We start from the raw sequence: 22,335 nt of genomic DNA, 5'->3' as shown, positions 1-22,335 counted from the left end.
CCTTGCTCACTGCACCATCAGGATTCAAGCAAGCCTGGCCGAAGACGGCTGTAATGCCAGAAACCGGTCCCCGGAAGCTTGTTTCCTTTCCAGTAAAAGAATTGGCTTGGTAGTTTGGTCTGCCCTGTTCCCATGATGCACTGGGCCAGGTACAGACTAATTTGCATGTAGCCAGGTTCTGAGCTGGGATGGTGCAGTGAGCTAAAAAATGGTGATGGATTAAGCCCTGATCTGTTGACTGGGTACAAGTGTTCTGTTTAATTCAGATACTCTGTCCATCACACCCCCTTTTCTGAATCGGTGTGGTCATATGGCTCTTTTTGAGAGGAATGCAGGGTGCATGCACTGTCTACCTACCTGTTCTGTGACACAGTTGAGGGGAATGGCTTCCACATGGTTCTGGGGGTGGGGGGAGTTCTACATCCTGCTGAGCTTTGTGACAGGGGGCTTGGTGGGAGTTAAAGTACTGGCTTCCCACCCAGACATGCCCCTCCCTGGTAAGATGGCTACCTACCTGTTAGGTGAAGGTAAGCAATGCAATGGCTGACACATGCTTCTGGGGCTGGGGGGAGCAGCCGCGGTCCGTAATGGGATGACCTGCAGGGCGGTGACGTGGGGAGGGGGAGGGGTAGGGTGGGGGGTAGTTATGTATGGATTACAGAGTTTTACAGGTAAGTAAACATATAAATAAATAAAATGAATTTCATTGCATGCACTGCATCGCATTTGGTGATGCAGTGCACACAACGAAATTTGTTTTATTTATTTATTATGAATCATCCCTTGGAAAGGCTTTCTTGTTCTGCTCTAGGGCCCTGGTCCCTAAGGACTCACACAGCTCTGCGTATTAGTCCTTTAAATGTATTTAAGCAAAAGTCCTGACACCATATCTAGAGATCTCATATGCCTGGTGGGGATCTCACATCTGTGAAGAAAGTGTCCTTAATGACAGCTCACTGCACAGCAGTGAATAGTTTTTAGTGACTGCCATTATTTAAGCAGCTGCTCAGCAACCGCTTCTGCTCAGTGACAACAAACTCGCAAACAAGGTGTTAATAGCCTCTAAAGAAAATGGAAATTACCCCAAAGTGAAGGGAGCTTTTTCCCTGTATATGGAGGTGATGTACATTTTCCCGGTCCATTTCCACCAGGCACATGGCAGACACAAACAGGTAGCCCATACTATCAAAAGGGAGGGACAGCTATCACATCAGTCTTGTTACAGACAGACCTGACTCAGGGGTTATTGTTATAATGATGGTCTACACTGACAAAATGCTACTTTCCCAAACCAGCTCCACTTCTCAGTGATCATATTTTTCCCATTGCTCCCAATCAAACTCACAAATGCACATTGCTATATTCCTCTCTTCTTTTCCAAATTCAAGATGAAAAAAGCTTGGGCAAATTAATAGGTCTGTTTTATATGCTAACTCATCTAAATTCAAGCATAAACAAATGCTGTTTTCATGCCGTAGCACATTAAATGCTCTTCTAGGTGCTGCAAGAGCGACAAACAATATTGCTGTCTCAATCTAAATTATATTTTACTATTGGTCAACCATTTCCACAAACAACAAGGCCTTTCTAGGCCACTTCTTGGTAGGGGGCACCATCCCAGGGTTATTTATGGCTGTATTGTATTGTAGACAACTGCTTACAATGGCCTTAATAAAGCACTTTTCCTGACTGGCTCTGTGAAGATAAAGTACAATACTGATGCAGTCCTCCCTAAATGAAAAACATCACCTGAAAAAGAGATTGCAGGTTTGTGTGTGTGGCCACAAAAGCCTTATAGAAGGGTCATATTTGCTGCAGGGTGCAGAGACAGTAACACACATGCATGGCTTCTGCCTGTTTTTTTCCTTCACCTTTACAATGTTTTTGTAGTATAAAGCTGTTTGTGCTGTGTGTGTGCGTCTTTCTGGATGTGCTTTTGTGTGTTAGATTTCCCTGGTACTGCCTGTGTTGCACTTGTGTTGCACCTAAAGTTGTGCTGTGCCTTTGTGGGCATGTGCAAAAGATAGGAAACGGCCTTTACAATGCGGGGGAACCACGTGTCCCTTTACCCCGCAAGCATTACCACGCTTGCCTAAACCACACATATGCCTTTACCAAGCATATGTATGGTCAAGGAAGCAGCGCTCTACCTTCAGAGCAGATGAGCGGGGATACTATGTGGAGGAACAGAAAGGATTGTACAGAAAGTATACGGATGCGGCTCATTAAGGAAGGATGGGGCCGGGTTTTGGTGCTCAGATCAGGGGGAGTCGGATAGTGTTTAGGGCTGGGGTCTGTGTTTAAGGGCTCAGTGTTGGGGGGTTGAGACAGTTTTAAGGGCTGAGGCAGGGTGGATTACAGGACTGGGGGTCTGGTTTTGGGGATAAGGGTCTGGAGTGTTATCTTTACCACACATGTGTCTTTATTAATCATGCCTTTACAATGACATTTGTTGTAAAGACATACCTAGTAAAGAAATGCATGTTAAAGATGCGGTTGTGGTTAATACTGCTTTTTTAAGGCATGTCATATGACGCATGTGTGGTTCCATCATTCAGCCAGGCAAGAAGTATGCACTGCTGTAGGAGGTTGCTTACTTGTGCTGTCTTCTAAAGATAAAACAAATGAATCAGTAAGATAGCTTTCTCTTTGCTGTATACTATTCATTTATGTGAAACAGAGTTTACTGAGTGGTCTTTGTACCCAGCTTATTTCAGGTAACCAACACCTTCAATGCCCCATGGTGTTGATTGCAGACTTCCACCTTTTCCTGAGCCCAACTCTCCATGGACAACCAATACCCAAGGTGCATGGCTTTTGGCAGTACACAGCTGGGGTTAAACCTAGTTGCTGGCCTCCAGACAGGCCCTTTGCCCATCAATTCATGTGCACCCAACCTCACTGTGCATGGCTGTCTGCTGCTGGGTGTCCCCCTATCCTTTGATCATGTGTGTTGGAGTTTGCTGTAGGGCCTTTGCTAAACCCTCTTCTTGCAGCGTACCACAGCTGCTCAGGGCATTGTGTCATGCAAAGTGGGAATTGGCCGTAGGCCTCTCGTCTGGCCAGCATATGCACTGAACTCTCTGTAGGAAGCCAACATCCACAAAGGATGACATTCAGCCATTTGCAATAGTGATTGGCCACCAGACCAGGCTTTTAACACTTTGTGGGCAGCCAGCCCCAGCTGCTCAGCACATGGAAGCACATTGTTGCTTTTTATATATTATAATTTGGACTTTTTTTTATAGTTTATCATTGCTGACGATCATTTGGATCTCACAATTTTTTTGTCACTGACTAAAAATTGGGAAATCACAGATAGAACTGGCTGCTCCAGATGACCAATAGGCCCTCAATCTTTTGATTCATGCCCTTTTGATCTATAGAGTAATTTATTTTTATATCTATGGGAAAATCAGAATGAATTACTATATATTGAAAATGTTGACTTTGGCTGATACACTTTATTTTATGTACTTTTTGGTCATCTTTAGTGGTAACATTGATGAACTGATACCTGACATGCCTGTGTTTTTACATTTTGTGTATTATGCAACTTTCACCAATTATATTGCATAGTATTTCTTCAGTGTTATATATGTGTTTGTATCTACTTCCATGGGCATTTGTGCTTGATCACCTTGAGAAAAGCTTGTTGAGCTGAAACGAGACAGTATGGATCAATTTTGCTAAAATAAACTACTTGTTTTGCACATACATGCAGGAGTGCCTATTTTCTTCGGCCGCTAGTCAGAGCTTTGTGTGAATATTCAGGCCAGGAGTTGCACCTGCCACAGAGAACCTGAGCGTTAGTGGTCCCTACCTCCTAAGTGTTTGGAGACTTACATCAATGGTCCGGATGGTTGAGGGTTGAGTTGGTCTGATGGGACTGACTTGAGCTGGCTCTCTGTGACCTGTTTGAATAGCACGAGTTGTAGGTAGTGCCTGTGCCCAAATGGATGCAAAGGTACGGTGTGTGTGGAAGGGGTGATTGCAACGTTATTGGCAATATTGGCAGCAGATTTGACCGAGAGTGTCTCGGTTAGGCTGGAGGCAGCAAAATTAGATTTCAGTTCCATGGAGGAGGTTGGTCGTCCGATCAATGCTGGTGAAACGATGAGCTCAAATACAGGTGCCGTGGCCTTAAAACTAGAAAAAGAGATGAGAAGATGGAGGTAGCTAACTTCACTTGTGAGGTATATATAAGTCAACAGAGTCCCACGAGGCTTACGCCTTTTCACTGTACCCAATTATGAGTCCTCCTACCCAAGACTATTAGAGGAATGAGCCAGCTTCACAGCTAAATTATGAACAGGGATATGCAGATCTTAGTAAAATACGCCAAGCTGGATTTGACCCTCATTTGACATGAGATTGAGGATCTCAAAAAAGATCTTGTGAGTGATAGTGACTGATCTTTAAGGAAAGATTTGCAAACAAAAATGTATTGACAGCAACGCAAAATATGAGGAAGAGGTGAAATTGAAAAAACAAAAGAAACTTCAGCATGATAAAAGAGATTACGTTAAAGGGAGAATTCTGACCTTTGTGAGAAAGTACAATGTATACAGGAAGGAAATGTGGCAAGAGGATATCCAGAAAGAGCAGGGCCGCCTTCCTAAAGAGTCCGGTTTGGACAAGATGAGCATGTTATGAGCTACTCCGTTCTTGGAAGATGGATGATTCGACCCCTAGACTTTTGAACTTTAGCTCCAATGACACGGATGCAGAACAAGATAATACTTCCTTAGCGTCGGCTGCTAACTAGGATGATATCTGTTCTTTGGAGAATTTGAATCAAACTATTGCGAACTCATCATCTGCAGATGCCAAGTCCATTCCGAATTCGGTAAACATTAACCTTGTGGATAAGATTTTGGGTGCCTCGAATACTATATATTTATAAATCTTTGGAATCCAGTTTAGATCATTTTTATGAACAGATTTTTGTTTTTTGTACATAACACCATTGCACAACATAGTGTAATGTTTTTCTCACCTAATTCAGCAACAGCTCCTAATGTTAGACACAACACGGTCGCACAGCTGCATTTTTCAACACAGTAGTTTTTTCATAGAAACTGTGCTCCGACTCATTGGGGGCCAGAGAGGAGGATTTTGGCAGACACTGCTGTGCTGGAGTGACAACAGTGCCTGACATATACTAAGTCTATGCTCATGATTCGGACCACCTAACTATATACCCAGGCCTGGTGTTTTAGGTGAAGCCAAGAGATCACAAATATATCCCTGTGCTAACAATGTTAGGGTCGGTTTAGCCAGATAGATAAGTTGCTATGGTTGGGATGTTTGTCCTATATACCAATTTAGTAATGCTAATTACTTTGTTTAGTTGTATATGCCGAATGATCACAGCATATTTGCTTCATGAAAGACTACAATAGTTTAAATAAATCTATTGTAAACTTTCTTTGTCTCTTTCTTGTGTTTGCCACTGGCATGCATGAGTGAGTAACGAAAGGGGAGGATTTGTTTCCATGGTTGCCGTGGAGACTGGAGGGTCATGTTCGAGGTTGCCAAAATCACCTGCTACTCTGGAAAGGTTAGGTGCTCAGGTGATTTGGGCTGACAGACACTGAAATTGTAGAGAGACTTAGTTTCTACATTTTAACAGCCTGTCATCCTAACACAGTTTTGCCTTACCGGCAGAATCTGCACAACAAAGACAAATTTAATGAACACTGGAGCTAGTAAGTGTTTTGAAATGGTGCAAGTCAGAATTTCATTAAAATATACGTATAAACTAATTTTTTTCCAACCCCGCATGCTGACACACCCCGTTTTCATCACTATAATGAATATCCTGCCTAGCTGCATAAGGCTTATGGAAATATATATTACAGAGCCTAGTAGTCCAGCCAACCCCCTCTCTTTGTCTAGCAGAATTTGAGGCTTGTTTGCACCAAATAGCCGCTGCCGAACCATCTGCATTTACACCTGTTTGATTGCCACATATCTAATTATCTCATAATTTTCCCTCGCAGTTAAAGTATAATATTAGCATTCATAAATATTGTGTAGACATTGTGACCTAAATTTCTTAAAATCCAAAAATGTCATGTTAATTGCGGCCCTCTTCATCTGCTGTTTTCCTTAGACAATTTTTATGGAGGATGTCTATATGAAGGCACAAAAGAAGAATGCTACCAAAAAGGTCGCAATACTGTGCACTGTTCGCGTGTGGTCACGAAGTCGCCCTTTAGATCATTGAATACAATATAAAGACTCTATAACAAAAATAAATCACATGAAGAGCAAATGTACTTGTAATGTAAATCTTTACATGTAATTTGTAGAATCAAAAGTTAATTAAACAACACTCTTTGATTGGATTCATTTTTAGAACAGAGTTTGATTCATAACAAATTTGTGTTCAAAGAATTCACATATAAATAAATGATCAATTTTTAATAATTAATGAATGATTCTACAAATTACACGTAAAGATTTACATTTACAAGTACATTTGCTCTTCATGTGATTTATTTTGGTTATAGAGTCTTTAAATTGTAGTCAATTATCTAAAGGGTCACTTTGTGACCACACACGAACAGTGCGCAGTGTTGCAAACTTTTTGGTAGCATTCTTCTTTCATGACTATTGGCCCTTGTCAGACCGCGAGGGTTGCACTGCTGCACCATTGTGTTAAAAAAGTCTCAATTTCTTTGTTGTTAATACTTGACTACTTTGTAAAAACCAAGGTGTGCGCTTCCAATCCCATTACATGTATATGAAGGCACAACCATTTCATAATGTTTATGGCATACAAGACATCTGGACATACATTTGCTTGTAGGCAGAAGTATTCCACAGTTACATAACTCTGATTATAGTTCATTGGACAGCACCTACTAACATCCTGCAATTATCTAATAGTGTGTTAACTATTATTGTTGAACACCACACAATTTGAGAATAGTGATCAAACACAGTATCAGATCAGTACTATGTAAGCTGAGACTGCACCTGCAATCCAGGGAAAACCCAAATTATAAAGTGCTTGGCAGCTGAAATCATACCTCAGACCACAACTAAGGTAAATCTCAAGAGGTCAAAACTAGAACAACACTTGGAGCCAACATGATCAAATGTAATTTCTCTATCCAGATGAAAACACTTGGCATCTATACTGATGTGTCATTTTAACATCATCTGTAGGAAATCTAAATTGTCACTTATAATTTTTCACACCACCTCAATGAACATTTTGGGAATGTTTCCATTATCCAGGAAATGTGACTCTAGGTAACAAAACTCAGAATTGGCAACATATGCATACATTAGGGCAACTATTCCTGTTGTTGCTTACAATGACCTGTGTATGAACTTTGCATCCTCTTTCTCCTTTCTCCTAAGTCAAAGCATAGAAATGAGAGGATATCTAAAAGAGCCCAGTTTTACAGCACTACAGCAAATTGCTCTTACATCCACCTAGACAAATTCATGGTCACTGCCCACGCTCCCTCAGGTGAATGCTCAAGATAAGGGATCTGAATCAGAACAGCTTTCCTTCTATTGTTTAACTATTGGTGCCTTGAGCCAATTACAGATACAATCTAGTCTCTTTGAATTCACCCTGTATGGCAGGAGCCACGAGTTGCATAAGCCCCCACTTTCTCCTTTCTCAGCTTACTCCATAACGTCATCTGTCAGAAGAATATTTTTCAGGACCATTATATCTTTCAGTGAGAGGTACAAACTACTCTCCGCAACACATTTGAGGGTACTGTACATAGTAATAGGCTGCAATACCTCACCTCAGCACTTAGACTAATGTGCACCACTATACCAGTGGAATGAGAAGTTTGGGTTCTACAAACTAATGAGAATGCCACCCCACCCCATTGACTTTCTCCTTAGAAAGTGTCAAACTGAAAATATGCAGTTTATTCAAAGGTACATGCTGGCAACTTCTGGCACCCCCCACCCCCACTTTGAGTAAAGCCCACCCTGACAGCAGCCTATTACGGCACAAGGTTGTGACACATGAGCCACTTTCAAAACTTCCTAGGACTCTAGGTGATCTTTGGTAAGCGTTCCTCACAACAATACTGGAGGCTTTCTATTTCCACTCTCTTATAACTAAACTCTGGGATTACACCGGAGATCGAAAATATGCTTACTAAAGATGATCTTGCTGGCCTTCCATATGTGCAAGCCATCAAGGATAGAAATTGAGCCATCAACCTTACCTTCAAACCATATGTGGCATCAACTATGTTTAGTCAAGAGTTATGTCCTGCAAGAGAGGTGGCTAGCTGAAGCACTCAAGAATAATTTAACATGCTTATTACGTGAAAAAGAGAAAATAGTTTTGAATATGGTTGAGAAAAGGAGAGAGAATTTCCAAAGAAAGGGAAATGATAAGAATCATAACATTCCTAAATGGGCTGAAAATATAGGGTTCACCAAATGGCAAGACTCATGCTGCTATGTCACTGGATTTCGAAAAGAAAGGGAAACTCTGTCTCCACAGGGAAATAGCTAGTTATTATAACAATATATTCATTGGTTCCAGTGAATGTGAACACAATTATAAGGTAATTGGGGGATGGGGATTTAAAGATGGAACTGAACCTGTGTTACCAGGTATTTATTTTATTTGTGGAAGCAAGCTTATTTAAAATTGCCTGATCACTTGTGTGGGAGTTGCTATTTTGGAATAGTATTCCCAAAAGTATATCATGTAAATAAAGTCACTGGAAACAATGAAGAAACTAATGGATTAAGACGTAGCAAAAGAGCTAGTTATGGAGAAATAGTAGGTGATATATTTAGTGCATTGATGCCTACAGTGGGAGGGGCTATGAATATGCACAGAATTTGCAAATTGTCAACAGTAGTGGATCGTTTATCGACTGATACTGCTGGAGGGTTCTTAATGGTCAACACCGAATTGGTTGCGATCAGATCAATGGTTTTACAAAATCGACTTGCTCTTGATAAATTATTAGCAAAAGAGGGCGGAGTCTGTAGAATGTTGAAAGCGCAACATTGTTGGACTTACATACCTGACAAAAGTGTTGAAATTAAATGGTATGTTAGAAATATTACTAATTTGGAAAAAGAGCTTAAACCACTGGAGGTTGATAGTGCATGGAAGAGACTTACCGATGGTCTCTCCTCTATAGGTAGTTGGTTTTCTAATGTAGGAAAAAGTTTTGTAGCTAGAATACTGATGCCAATGGTGGGATTAGGTCTACTAATTGTAAGGATAACGATTTGTTGCAAATGTCGAAAACACAGAAAAAGATACAGTAAGTGAAAGAGGAAAGAAAAGAAACTGCAATGAAATGGAACTCGAAGAATTAAATGGGAAAATACATAAGAAAATGAAAACTTTTCATTTAAATAATGAGAAAAATCCTACAAGAAAGTTTGAAGAAATTGAGCTAGGTGATATGTGAAAAATTGCCATCTGTTTCATTAATTGGTGATGATATAAAATATCATCAAAGAGGGGATTGATGGAGCAAGGTTGCGTATGTAAAGCGACTTGCTTGTAATCAACCCTATCTAATAACCCATAATGTACTAATCAAAATGTTTTGTCTTATTAATATTGCATTACGTGACATCTAGGTGAAGCTTGCATATGTTCTTTTACTGATAATAATCCGCTTGCCCTAAAATGGCCGCTGCTACGTGGGTTTTCTTATTGTGCATGCGTCTTTCACATTCACGTGACATGACGTACTTTCTGCTTTGGAGGTAATCTTTTGCTTTTGCGCACTAGAACTAAGATGGCTGCTCTATGTCCTCACATGCAAGAAGCTTGCACCGCTGCTTTTGCCAAGCTGTTCGTTCTGCCTAATTTATAACGCAATAGTTAAAATAAAGTAATGGGAACAGAATAGAGATTAGTGGTATACAGTGCATTCATTTATTCCGTGTTCTCAAACTGTTTCTTTTCTATTCTTACATGTAAATTAATTTGTGTCTGAAGCCTATTGCTGAACTCCATCTTGGAGAAATTGCGACCGCGCATTAAATCACAAAGTCCATGAAGCAGAATGACCTATGAAATGCTGCCAAAGAGCCAACTTGCTAGAAAATGCTTGTGGGAATTTTACCTCTTAACCCCTACAGAGGAAGCTAAACTCTCGAATAGACTAAAATGTAACCAATATTGGAACATTCATTGCTGGGTGGAATAAACATACATGGGAAAATGAAATTGATGGGCGGAATGCAAATATTAATATTCATTGTAAAAGTTTCATTTTTGCTAGCTGACCTGTCACTGACCCAACACACTCAATAGGCGATTAAGAGCAGAGGTGATGGCGGAGCACTCTGTCAAAAGATTCGATAACCCAATTGGGGTTCGGGAACAAGGGTGCTGGCGGAGCACTCTGACGGAAGATTCGATAACCCAATCGGGGTTAGGCTGTTAGCTGCAGAGAGGATTGTAGCACTGGCATAGCAACTTTAACTGTGGGTGCTAGGCTTAGCCTGTGGTGGTCCTGTCCTAATTCAAATTTGGCTGCACCTGTCCTGATTTCTGGTCGGCACCTGTTGTCTCGCTGGCACTTGCACTTTGGGTTCTATCCTTTGACTGAACTGTGGCCACGGCTGGTCTTCGTACCATTCTAGGTAAATATTCTATGTGGGTATGTCATTGTACTGTTTCCCTCTCTCTTCCCACCTTGATGTCAAATGCATAAAGACTGCTTTATAAAATCTCTGCATATTTTCATTCTAATCATTATTTTCCTGATTGAAAGATTTCTGATGTTTAATATTTGGATGAAGACTTTTAAGAAATTTAGATAAAGAGTTTAAACCTTTCCAGAGTTTGTGGTTATTATACGAGTGCAAATGTTATTATTCTACCTATTATTCTAACTCCTTTTGATCCCTTAGGACTTTAGGTACCTATGACAAGGATTGGTAATTCAATGGTATAGGTCCTAATTGAAATTTAAAAATCACTGATTAGAGTAAGTGCACAGGTTAACTGATTAAGACTCATTATATGTTTTTTTCTTATGGGCCCAGGTGAGTATGGTAAAACCGAGTCGGGTGACCTGCGCGCTCTATCAGAGTGAGACACTACAAAGGCAGAAGAGCCTCTGAAATTCACCACCTCTCTTTCACCTAAATATAAAAATCGATTAAGGAAGTTAAATAAAAAAAGAAATAGCGTGGACATATCCTGGCGATTAATGAAGAATCTGGAACAAAGCTGTTTGTAATCTTTGAATCCAAAGAAAAAAGTTCAATGTGTAAAACGGCCATCCCGCCCCAGTCTGCAGAGGATGTATGATGTTACAACGCATGCTTTTACCAAGCATGCCGTTCCAACTCAGTTTTTACAACGCATACCATTACAATGCATAGCGCTTTGGGGTGCTGGATAGTGAATAGTTTAATTTACTATTCCAACTCCAGTCCCCGTGGATAGTAGGGAAGGTGTTGGATAGTAAATTAAGTCTATTCCCTATCCTAGAGTGCCCCCAGCGCAATGCGTTGTAATGGTTTGCGTTATAATGGTTGCGTCGTAATGGTAGTGCGTTGTAAAAATTTCGTTGTAAAGGCTGTTTACCGTCTGCAGAAGGTAAAAGTTCAGTCTTTAATGTTGGTTGCTCAGAGGTTAATATTCCCTGCCCAGGCTCCAGAGGTCCATTCAGCAGTGCATGTTGATCAATACACCCCTTGTACTCGATGGGATAAGTGTTCCAACTAACTTGAATAGACAACGTGTGGGGTTGAATGAAATATTTTCACTAAATACTGAGTAAACATCGGACAAGCCAAGAAATGTGAACCAAAAGTTATCATCAGACCTAGGCCTTGGCCAGCTCCAACTGTAAGAAATAGGAAAATAGCATCTTGGCGTCCAGTGGAGGCGACTGGAGATGTGGAAAATTCAATGGTCAAAACCTTGCAGGATATTAATTATGGTGATACCTGCATTGCAAAGGAGATGATAGCCAGGGAAATTGTACTCTTTCCTGGTTATATTTCCCTTGGTAAAGGGGGCTTTCTCAATAGGAGTAATATCATTAAGCTCTTTTATTTTTTACCTGTACTGGAAGAAATATGCTCAAGTGATATTGATTCAATTGCATTTAAGCCCCAGGAGCCAATAGAGATCATTGAACAAACAGACATTAGGTGTGCTAACCCAAATTTGGTAACCCTCTTGGATAAAACCCTAGGGCTGCTTGCTGACTGGAGCATAAGAATACAAAAGGAACAATTGATGGACGGAATGCTGAACAATGCAAACATTCACCCCAGTCACAAAAATCTGGGTTTAATCCATCGTTCTTTTGCTTACCACGTCTCCCCAGGTTGGACCCAGCCATATGCAAATCAGTTGTGACCCTGCGCCTCATGGGAACAGTCCAGCCCGAACTGCCTTACTGAGCATAAGAATAGTTCGATTTTCACATAGAAGTACCCCAATTTGTTTGACACCTCTGCCCTTAGAATACGGCAACAGGTCAGCCATCAATAATGTGGCCGGATCTCTTCCTGCACCTGTCAAGAGCTGGAGGTCTGTGCTTGTAAACACCAAAGGATCTGTTGATTCACTGATGTCTGACCCAGAAAATCTAATCTAAGTCTCATGTGTGTACTTTTAGCAAACAAAAATCTGCCCAAGATTGGTCATGGATGTCAAATGCCCTCCATCAGCTCACCTATCCAATAAAATGGTTTATAAGACAGCTCAAGCACCCCCACACCAAATCAGCAAACTAAACCTGTGAAAAATACTGTGACCGTCTGCTTCTGGAGTATCAGAGGCTTCAGCCCATCCAATGACCAAAAAATGCCATTACTCAGTTGAGGATCCATGATGTGCTGTGCCCTCAGGAAGCATGGGTGAGGAACTCGGTCCCATGGCCCGATTTTGTTGTTTTCTATTTGACTGCCACTCTTTCCTGGTAAGGTGGCCATCCCTCCGGAGGGCCAGTGACCTACTTTAAGAGGTGCTTAGCTGTTGGCCCAAACATTATTTGGATTGGTAAGGGAGATTTTGTGTTTTATATAGAAAACCTTAAAAAAGCAAAAGGCTGTGATGTACCCTCGCTCCTTATAATCGGCAGCATCTTCATAAATCCCGGGTCAAGCGAATAAAAAATAACAAACCACCTGCTTATACCAATGCTGCACTCCTTAAGATTGGAGCACTGGAAAGCTATGTGGTTAATTGCCAGTGATTTTAATACAAACCTTTTTGATATGGGAGCTGGATCCTGTTGGATATGCATCATCAAGTACCGGTGGAACATCCAGCCAAAAGTAATGCAATTTCAAACAATGGATCCACTTGGCATTCATTTAGGCACCCCTCTTAAGATGGGACTTCGTATGTTGAACGAGAGAGGTCCAGAAGATCATCCTGCAGCTTATACCCACATTTCTCCATATAACTTGGTCATACTAGACCTCAAGTGGATTTCCATCAAGCATTTCCACGACGTCAGTGGGTTCCAAATGACCCCATCGATTGTAAGTGATCATACATGGATGGATTGTGTCCTGGAAGTACCTTTCTTGGCGCCCAAGACAACCTTGTATCAATTCAAAAAATAAAGTGTCAAACAGATAATATTGATCACAGTGACAACTGGTTGACACAGAGCCTGGATTCTGCTGTGCCACAGGATTGGTGGTCAGATGTTTGACCCGTTTTTGCATAAGCAAATGTGTCTGCGACCCATTTGCACATGCAAAAACCTACAGGGCTATGTACAAACCCTATTTAGCTTGTCGTAAATTATTTGCGACTCGCTAAATAGGATTTGCGACTCGCAATTAGGAAGGGGCGATACAAGGGCGTCCCTTCCTAATTGCAACTCGTTACCCTATGTAAGAATATTTTGCGACCACAATTACAGTAGCAAAACACTCACAATTTACTGCCCTCTTCAAGAGGATGGTAACCCATTCACAAACCAGACAGGGTCCCCAGGGGACCCCTTTGCGAATGCAGGGGAAAATATTTTTAGGGGCAGGCAGTGGTCCCAGGGACCACTACCTGCCCTTACAAAATGAAATGAAAACGTTTCATTTATATTTTCTTAAATGCAGCCCATTTTACTTTTATGGAAAACGGGCTGCATTTTTTTTTAAAACCTGCTATATGTAAAAGAAGTCTCAGACATGGTGGTCTGCTGAGCCCAGCATGCCACCATACCTGGGAGGGCAAGCTCTTCTCAATGGGGTAGCAAATTGCGAGTGCCTCATGAATATTGATGAGGCATGCAATTTGCGACCCATTGAGAATCTTTAACCACATGACTGCTAAGGCAATTCCCCTCCTGTGCTGGAAATTGTTATAAACCATGTATCATTACGAGCTCAGCACGGCATGAGCACACGACCAGTGTACTGCATGACGAGCTGAGCTCGTCATGAGCAGCGAAGGGGTTAACAGTGTCTCTGACACTGTGGTATAATGTGATTTGCGACTCGCAAATTGAGACTCGAAATTTGTCGCAAATCACAATGGTCGTACATCTGGCCCCAAGTGTCTACTTGGTTACCTGGAAAAGTGCCGGAGACAATCTCAACCTTGCACAGAGAAGCAAAGGCTCTGGCCACGAGCCTGCAAGTTACTCCTGGAAATGAAATAGCTCAGGCCTTATCTAAAGAAGTAAAACTGAAAACGTATCTAAAAGACAAACTAGAAGCAGTACTAGTGAAAAACGCATCTTTAAAAGCAGAATCTATACAAAAAAACTCAGGTCCAGTTACAGGAAAAAAGCTGTAGTAAAAGAAGAAATATGGGGGCAAGGGGGCACGATTCACATTGCTATTAAATCACATGACCCAATCAGATTATGTTATATAATAAATGAGGCACTGGTCCCCCAGTCTAGCTAAAATTCAAGTGACATCTTGTCAGAAGTTTGTTTAAAACATAGAAAATCTCTACACTGATACGGTCTCGAGAGAGCTTCAGTTGCAAATTGAATCTCTCAGTATTAGCAATACCACACGGAAAGGCTTAACCTTGCAGAATAAAAAGAGAGTGGGAAAAACAATCCAGCGATGCAATGGGGCTCCTGGACCCAACAGCAAGCATTACTCCACTGTATAGCAATTGCCTCTTGGTAAACATAGACCATGATTGTTGGAGAAGGTTCTTATTGGTGCCCATCTACAAACAGACATTGGTATATGCATTTGATTTCACCTATGTGATTAATAATACATTTTTTGTGGGCTTTAGCTTGGTGAGTTGTTGTGCAACAACCTGACGATCTAAAGCACAATTGCCTCTTCCTCCCGACAACCCCGAACTTGGCACGATTAAAAGCCGGTATGTTAAATTACCGCTCTCTAGTAAAACACTCCCTTGATATCTCCCATACTCTGGAAGAGGACAAATGGGATTTGTTGTTTCTCACGAGACTTGGTTAGGAGATGATACTAATCCAGCACTACACTTAGCTGTCCCCCCCGGTTACAGCATAGTGTGTGCCAACAGACAGAGCCTACATACAGGGGGTGGTGTTGCCATTATATACAGATCCCACTGGACTGTCTCCTCTTTCCCCTATAATCAATTGGAACGCATTGGGGCACTTCCTTTTTGTATTAAAACCGCTCCCAATTTCACCTTTTCTGGTCTTCTGGTTTACAGTCCCCCCAACTCTAAAATATCTCATCTCCCTGTGTTCCTAGACTACGTTCTACAAGCCACACTGCGATACGCCGACTTCACCCTCCTTGGGGACTTTAATCTCCATGTTGACAATACTGAGGACTCTACCTCCCTTAATTTTGTGTCCACTTTAGCAGATGGAGGACTTAACCAACTTATTAGTTAACCTACACATAAAGCGGGCCACACCCTCGATCTGATCTGCACCAACCTGGACGGTCTGACTATCTGTGATCCTGTTCCAGTAACATGGTCGGATCACCTTCTTGTCCCTTTTTTGTTCTCTTGCCATCGCAAAGATAGCCCCATCTGCCCAGTCAAATTACAGGGCCGAAATTAGAGTAAGATCTCCCCTGACAGCCTTGCCCCTCACCTCCAACCTACTGACCTTTTAGATACGAGTTCTGATCTAGATACTCGCTTAACCAACTTTAACGATCGGATCTCTACTGCAATCGACCTTTTGGCCCCTAATAGGCCCATCAAGACTTACCGCTCCACTCCATCGGCCCCATGGTATTCTAATGACCTTTGAATACTCAAATCAGAATGTAAACGTCTTGAGAGACGCTGGAGAATAACCTATTCTCCTAACCGCAAATCTCTCTATAAGTCTGCCTTAAAAAATTACAGGAAAAAGATCATTGAACATAAAAGAATTTTTCTTGAAGAAAAAATCAATCGTTCACAAGGCTCATCCAGGGAAATATTTGACATAGTCAGATCTTTTACGGATCCCTTGGCTTTAAAACGCCCTACAATGGTATCGCAGATCCTCTGCGATAGCCTCTCTGATTTTTTTGAGAATAAAATAGCTACCATTTATGATTCCTTTCCCATTAACACCCACGTAAACATAAGTTCTACCACCTCACCTATCCCAGGTCCTGGGTGTACGTTCTCCGATTTTTCAGAGATTACTCTGGATCAATCTCTTATGGAACTCCAAAAAAGCAAATCTGGCTCTCCCCTTGACCCTTGGCCCGCTAAGCAATACAGGTCCCTAGCTCCCATTCTTAATCACACCTTGGATGGAATCTGCAATGACTCGCTACAGACGGGAGTATTCCCTGATTCCTGGAAGCATGCGCGACTAGTCCCCATAATCAAGAAAGCTAACGCTGACCCTAGTGAACCCTCCAACTACAGACCAATTTCTCTTTTACCAGCCCCCGCTAAAGTGCTCGAAAGACTCGCTCAACAACAACTAGCGACTTTTTTAGAAACATCAAATGCCTACCATGACTCTCAGCGCGGCTTTAGGCCAGGATACAGCACTGAGTCTGCACTAATCGACATGGCAGATGCAGTACGATGGAGGTTGGACGAGGGATCAAGAGCGGTGTTGGTGCTGCTGGATCTGTCAGCAGCATTCAACAACGTCGCCCACCCCCTCCTCCTAGACCGCCTCCAATCGAAGGGTATCCAGGGCATGGCCTTAAAATGGATCACATCTTTTTTGTCCAACCGTACTCAGGCTGTGTTCACTCCCCCATTCACCTCAGATAGCCACCCGCTTCGGTGGGGAGTCCCTCAGGGCTCCTTGCTGAGCCCACTTCTATTTAATGTTTATTTTTCACCCCTTTCTGATATCATCGCCCAAACAGGAATAAAGGCCACCTCTTACGCTGATGATATCCAACTTTTGTTTTCATTCAACAATATCACCCCCACAACTTTTGATCCCCTAAAATATTGCCTCCGCACAATTGCCCAGTGGATGGACAACAATTTTTTAAGGCTAAACGCAGGAAAAACTGAGGTACTTTTCTTCCACCAGCCGTCTCCCCTTGACCCCAACATCTGGTGGCCCCGTGATTTGAGTGCTCCTCCTCTGCCCAAAGTCTCTGTGAAAAATCTAGGGGTTAGTTGGGATTCCAACCTTACACTCCACCATCAAGTCCACACAGTCTCCGCTGCATGCTTCGCCAAGATCAGAATGGTAAAAAAGTTTATCCACTTCTTGCCCAGCAACACCAGGTAGACTGTAGTCCAGGCGTTGATTACTTCACACCTGGACTACGCTAATGGCCTGTATACTGGCCTGTCTGTGGGGCTCTGTCATCGCCTCCAGACAGTCCAGAATGCTGCAATCCGACTGGTTGGTGGTATCCCCTTGCGTAAGCACATCTCGCCCCATCGTCGTAGACTTCATTGGCTGCCGATACATAAAAGTGCAGAATTCAAGGCTTTGGTACTGGCTCACCGTGCCTTGAGAGGCAAGGGCTCTGCTTATCTATCTACCTGTTTGACTCCATATAACAACACTAGGACCCTCCGTTCCTCCTCAAAGAACCTCCTCACGGTTCCCAGATTTAGGAAAACTCGCTCAGGTGGGAAAACTTTCCAAGTATTGACCTCTGCCCTCTGGAACAAGCTACCAAATGCCATTCGGTTGATTCAGGATGAACAGCCCTTCCAGAGATCCCTAAAAACCCACTTGTTTTCTTGATCATTTTTCCACTTAATAACACCTCAGCCAGCATGTGATCACACAGGAGCGCTGGGACACCCCGTTGGGGTATCTGTGCGCGATATCAAAATACACTAAATAAATAAATAAATAAATAAATGTAAGTTAAAGAAACTCCATGAAAGTGTTATGAATTGTTTTTTGTTAAAGGAAAAATATTGTGCAGTTACTGGTGGTAATATAAAGCACTCTTGTAACTGCAGGTGATGTTGGCACTATCAATCAATGAGCTTTATTCGACAGTTATATCATAAAACCACAACAACACCATTTCATCAATACATCATTAGCAATAATAAAACATAGACCCAGATTGTTGGAGAAGGCTCTTATTGGTGCTCATCTACAAACAGACATTGGTATATGCATTTGGTTTCACCTATGTGATTAATATTACATTTTTTGTGGGCTTTAGCTTGATGAGTTGTTGTGCAATGTAAGTTAAAGAAACTCCATGAAAGTGTTATGAATTGTTTTTTGTTAAAGAAAAAATATTGTGCAGTTACTGTTGGTAATATACAGCACTCTTGTACCTGCAGGTGATGTTGGCACTATCAATCAATGAGCTTTATTCGACAGTTATATCATAAAAGCACAACAACACCATTTCATCAATACATAATTAGCAATAATAAATAAGTAAGAACTACAAATATACAAGCATTTACCAATAAATTAAAATATTATTAAATTAGTTTACTAACTGACGAATGCATCCTGTTAATCAATGATGGGACACCCCCTAAAATTCATACATAAAACCCTGCCACATTTCATTACTCCAATTTTCAATCTACTTTCTGGTCCGATGATACAATGATAATTTATTAATTTTTTATTAATTTTTGGCGTACCAGGTGTGGAACCTTTGCTCGAATAGACTAAGCCCAATCCAAGAACTTAGCCATGGCTATTGCTATCGGCAAGACTGGATCTGTAGTTAAAACTCTAAGTGCTTCATCATGCCTTCTAAAGCCAAGTAGATTACAAATAGGTTTGACCAACATACTGCGAGGTTTAGCATATGATGGCCAAAAAAATAATAGGTGACTTATCGTTTCCTGACATTATTAGTGGCTCCTGCCCAATTACTAGTAGAAAACCTAATCGGTAAGGTTCCTACCCTTAGCTGAAAATACAATTTTCTCAATAGCATTCCAGTCTTTTTCTAACAGGGGCCTTGATTTAAGTGCCAAGAAACGGCCCAATAGGTGCTTAGAGAGTTCGTTGGAACAACCGGAAGCCATGATTATTTCCCAGTACCTCTCCTTCAAAATCTTTTTTGAGGGAAAGCCAGCATTGGTAGGATCATTCCACAGTTCACTCATGCGCAAGTTCGATAAGTGTAATCTAATCTCTTTCAACAATTTTATCTTATGAAAGCGGTCAGCATCCATTATATCTTTGAGACCTTTGGCGTAATGCTGCGATAATTCTTCGGTACACCACAGTCTTTGCCAGTATAGTAGAGGGCGAAGTTTCGCCAGGTCTTTTACTGCTTTCCTGCCTAGATCTAATAGTAAAGTACGCATGGGTGTACTCTGCGGGACTCCGGTAACCTTACATAAAAAGGAATTCTCAGCTACAGTTAGTTGGTTCAAATTTACGAACCCCCATAGCTCGGCTCCATATAAGCCTGAGCTTATGACCTTCATGCCATATATCTCTAACACCGGACTGATTGGTTTAGTAAAGGAAGATTTGAATTTGGCTGTAAGGATCCCTGCCTGTTGCTTATGTTTTAAAACAGCTACGTCAAGTTGGTTTGTCCATCTCATATCCCTCTGAAGGGTTACACCCAGATAAGAGAAAGCATTGACTTTTTCCAAGGGAGCATCACTCATAAAGATTTTACCCCGAAATGATTTATGTTCATTAAATGACATGAACTTGGTCTTAGCCGTGTTGTTCTCTAATCCCCGGTTTTGACAGAAGTCTTCAAACGGGTGAAGGGCCCGTTTCAGGCCACAGAGTGTCTTAGAGATAATGAAAGTATTGTCCGCAAACATGAGGATAGGAATGTGATCACCTGCCAACACTGGGGTATAAGTGGGGACCAGGGAGAGGAAATCAGCCACCCGGTTGATGAAGAGCGCGAACAGGGTAGGTGCTAGAACGCACCCCTGACGCACTCCCCTGTCAACGGCGAAGGACTCTGTAATCTCGCCGCTGGACCCCCACCGGACCCGGGAATGGGTATACTCATGTAAGCGGACAATCAAAGACAACAATTCCGGGGCCATCCCCATCTCCCTCAGGACACACCACAACTTCTACACAAGACCAGATCGAAGGCAGCCTTAATGATCTACAAATACGGCATACAATGCCCCTTTTCCCAAACATACAATCTTCCAATAAATGTTAATAAAATGGAAGACCTGATCTATTGTACTTGTAAGGGGACGAAAACCAGCACTATCTAAAACATACAAAAAATCACTTAACTACAAAAAATGTTACATAGCAGCACTGTTACATGTTTTTATTTAAATAATTTTAACTTTCAATTAATGTTTTCCTATGGACTAAGGTTGCACTACATTTTGATACCTTATATGCCTAGTACTGATTGCTTTTCCTACTGTTTGTACTATTAATATGATTTTTTTAAAGGAATGGTGGATGTTGTCTAGATTTAGAATGCCGAATGTGTAGAGCATAACTGTAATTCATGTACTGGTTAATGTTTTCTAGAACTAAAAGAAAATATAATAACAAAATTGAAACAAAACAAAGATGTGTTTGTCTGGTTTGGAGCAGTTTCTCTAAGCATAAAGTAGTTTGTCTCTGTCTGTAGACTGTCTGTCTCTGAACACATGCAGAAAAGGAGCCAGCAGCCTGGCAGCTTTCTTCTGGCAGTGCTAGGTATGGCCTGGGGCAGTGGGAGTCACATTTGAAGTACTGTAAACATGTATAACTATTAAGGTCCAGCAATCAATTTGCGTGCTCTAGGTGGCATTAGAAGGTAGTTGTTTTGGGGTGTGCAGCACTTTAACCTCTCAGTAAGGGCTCTAAGCAAGTCTTTTAGCAAATGTTATCGATACAGAATAATTGTTATGCCGGAAAAATAAGTAAAGGAAATACTTTTAAGAGCATCTTGCGAAATCTGTTTTTGAGTGAAGACCCTCACTGATTTGTAAGGACTGAGATGGGAAAGTTTGGTGTTGATGTAATGAACATTACTGGTAAGACATATAGCCACATGCATCAGCTTTGTACATGTAAAAAGGTCATTCAATATAGCCTTTCCAGTCCCTAGTATAGTTACACTTCTAAAAGTGAAATCTCTCATGTATAGCCTGTAAGCATCTGATCATTGCCTATCTTTGTAACTCCGTAGTCTGGCAGAAGGCCAACAACAAATGTAGACCACATTTAAACAACAATCCATATGGTCGCACACTGCTCCTCCTACCAGCGAGTTGGCCCCTGGGCATTATGGTAAATGCAGTTTGTTCCAGCGTGTGCGCTTCTGAAAAAATGTCGAGTATATCCACCGTTGTGCTGGCCACACTGGACACGTGTTTCGAGGTTGTTACCTCTCATCAGCAGGGAATAGGCGTGTGTATGGGGCTACTGTGTAGGCTGCCAAAAGTGTTCTCAGTTCTTGATACCTCTCGCGGCGTGCAGGAGCGTAACCATGAGCTCGTCAGCTCGACCGGCTCAAGGGAGCCTTAATAAACAACAATCCATATGGTCGCACACTGCTCCTCCTACCAGCGAGTTGGCCCCTGGGCATTATGGTAAATGCAGTTCGTTCCAGCGTGTGCGCTTCTGAAAAAATGTCGAGTATATCCACCATTGTGCTGGCCATCCCTGGACACGTGTTTCGAGGTTGTTACCTTTCATCAGCAGGGAATAGGCGTGTGTATGGGGCTGCTGCGTAGGCTGCCAAAAGTGTTCTCAGGTCTTGATACCTCTCGCGGCACGCAGGTGCGTAACCTTCAGCTCGTCCGCTCGACCGGCTCAAGGGAGCCTTAATAAACAACAATCCATATGGTCACACACTGCTCCTCCTACCAGCGAGTTGGCCCCTGGGCATTATGGTAAATGCAGTTCGTTCCAGCGTGTGCGCTTCTGAAGAAATGTCGAGTATATCCACCGTTGTGCTGGACATCCCTGGACACGTGTTTCGAGGTCGTTAACTCTCATCATCAGGGAATAGGCGTGTGTATGGGGCTGCTGAGTAGGCTGCCAAAAGTGTTCTCAGGTC

Source organism: Lissotriton vulgaris, chromosome 1_1 (genome assembly GCF_964263255.1).
Source record: "Lissotriton vulgaris chromosome 1_1, aLisVul1.2, whole genome shotgun sequence".
NCBI lineage: Eukaryota > Metazoa > Chordata > Amphibia > Caudata > Salamandridae > Lissotriton > Lissotriton vulgaris.
This window is presented reverse-complemented; position numbering follows the sequence as displayed.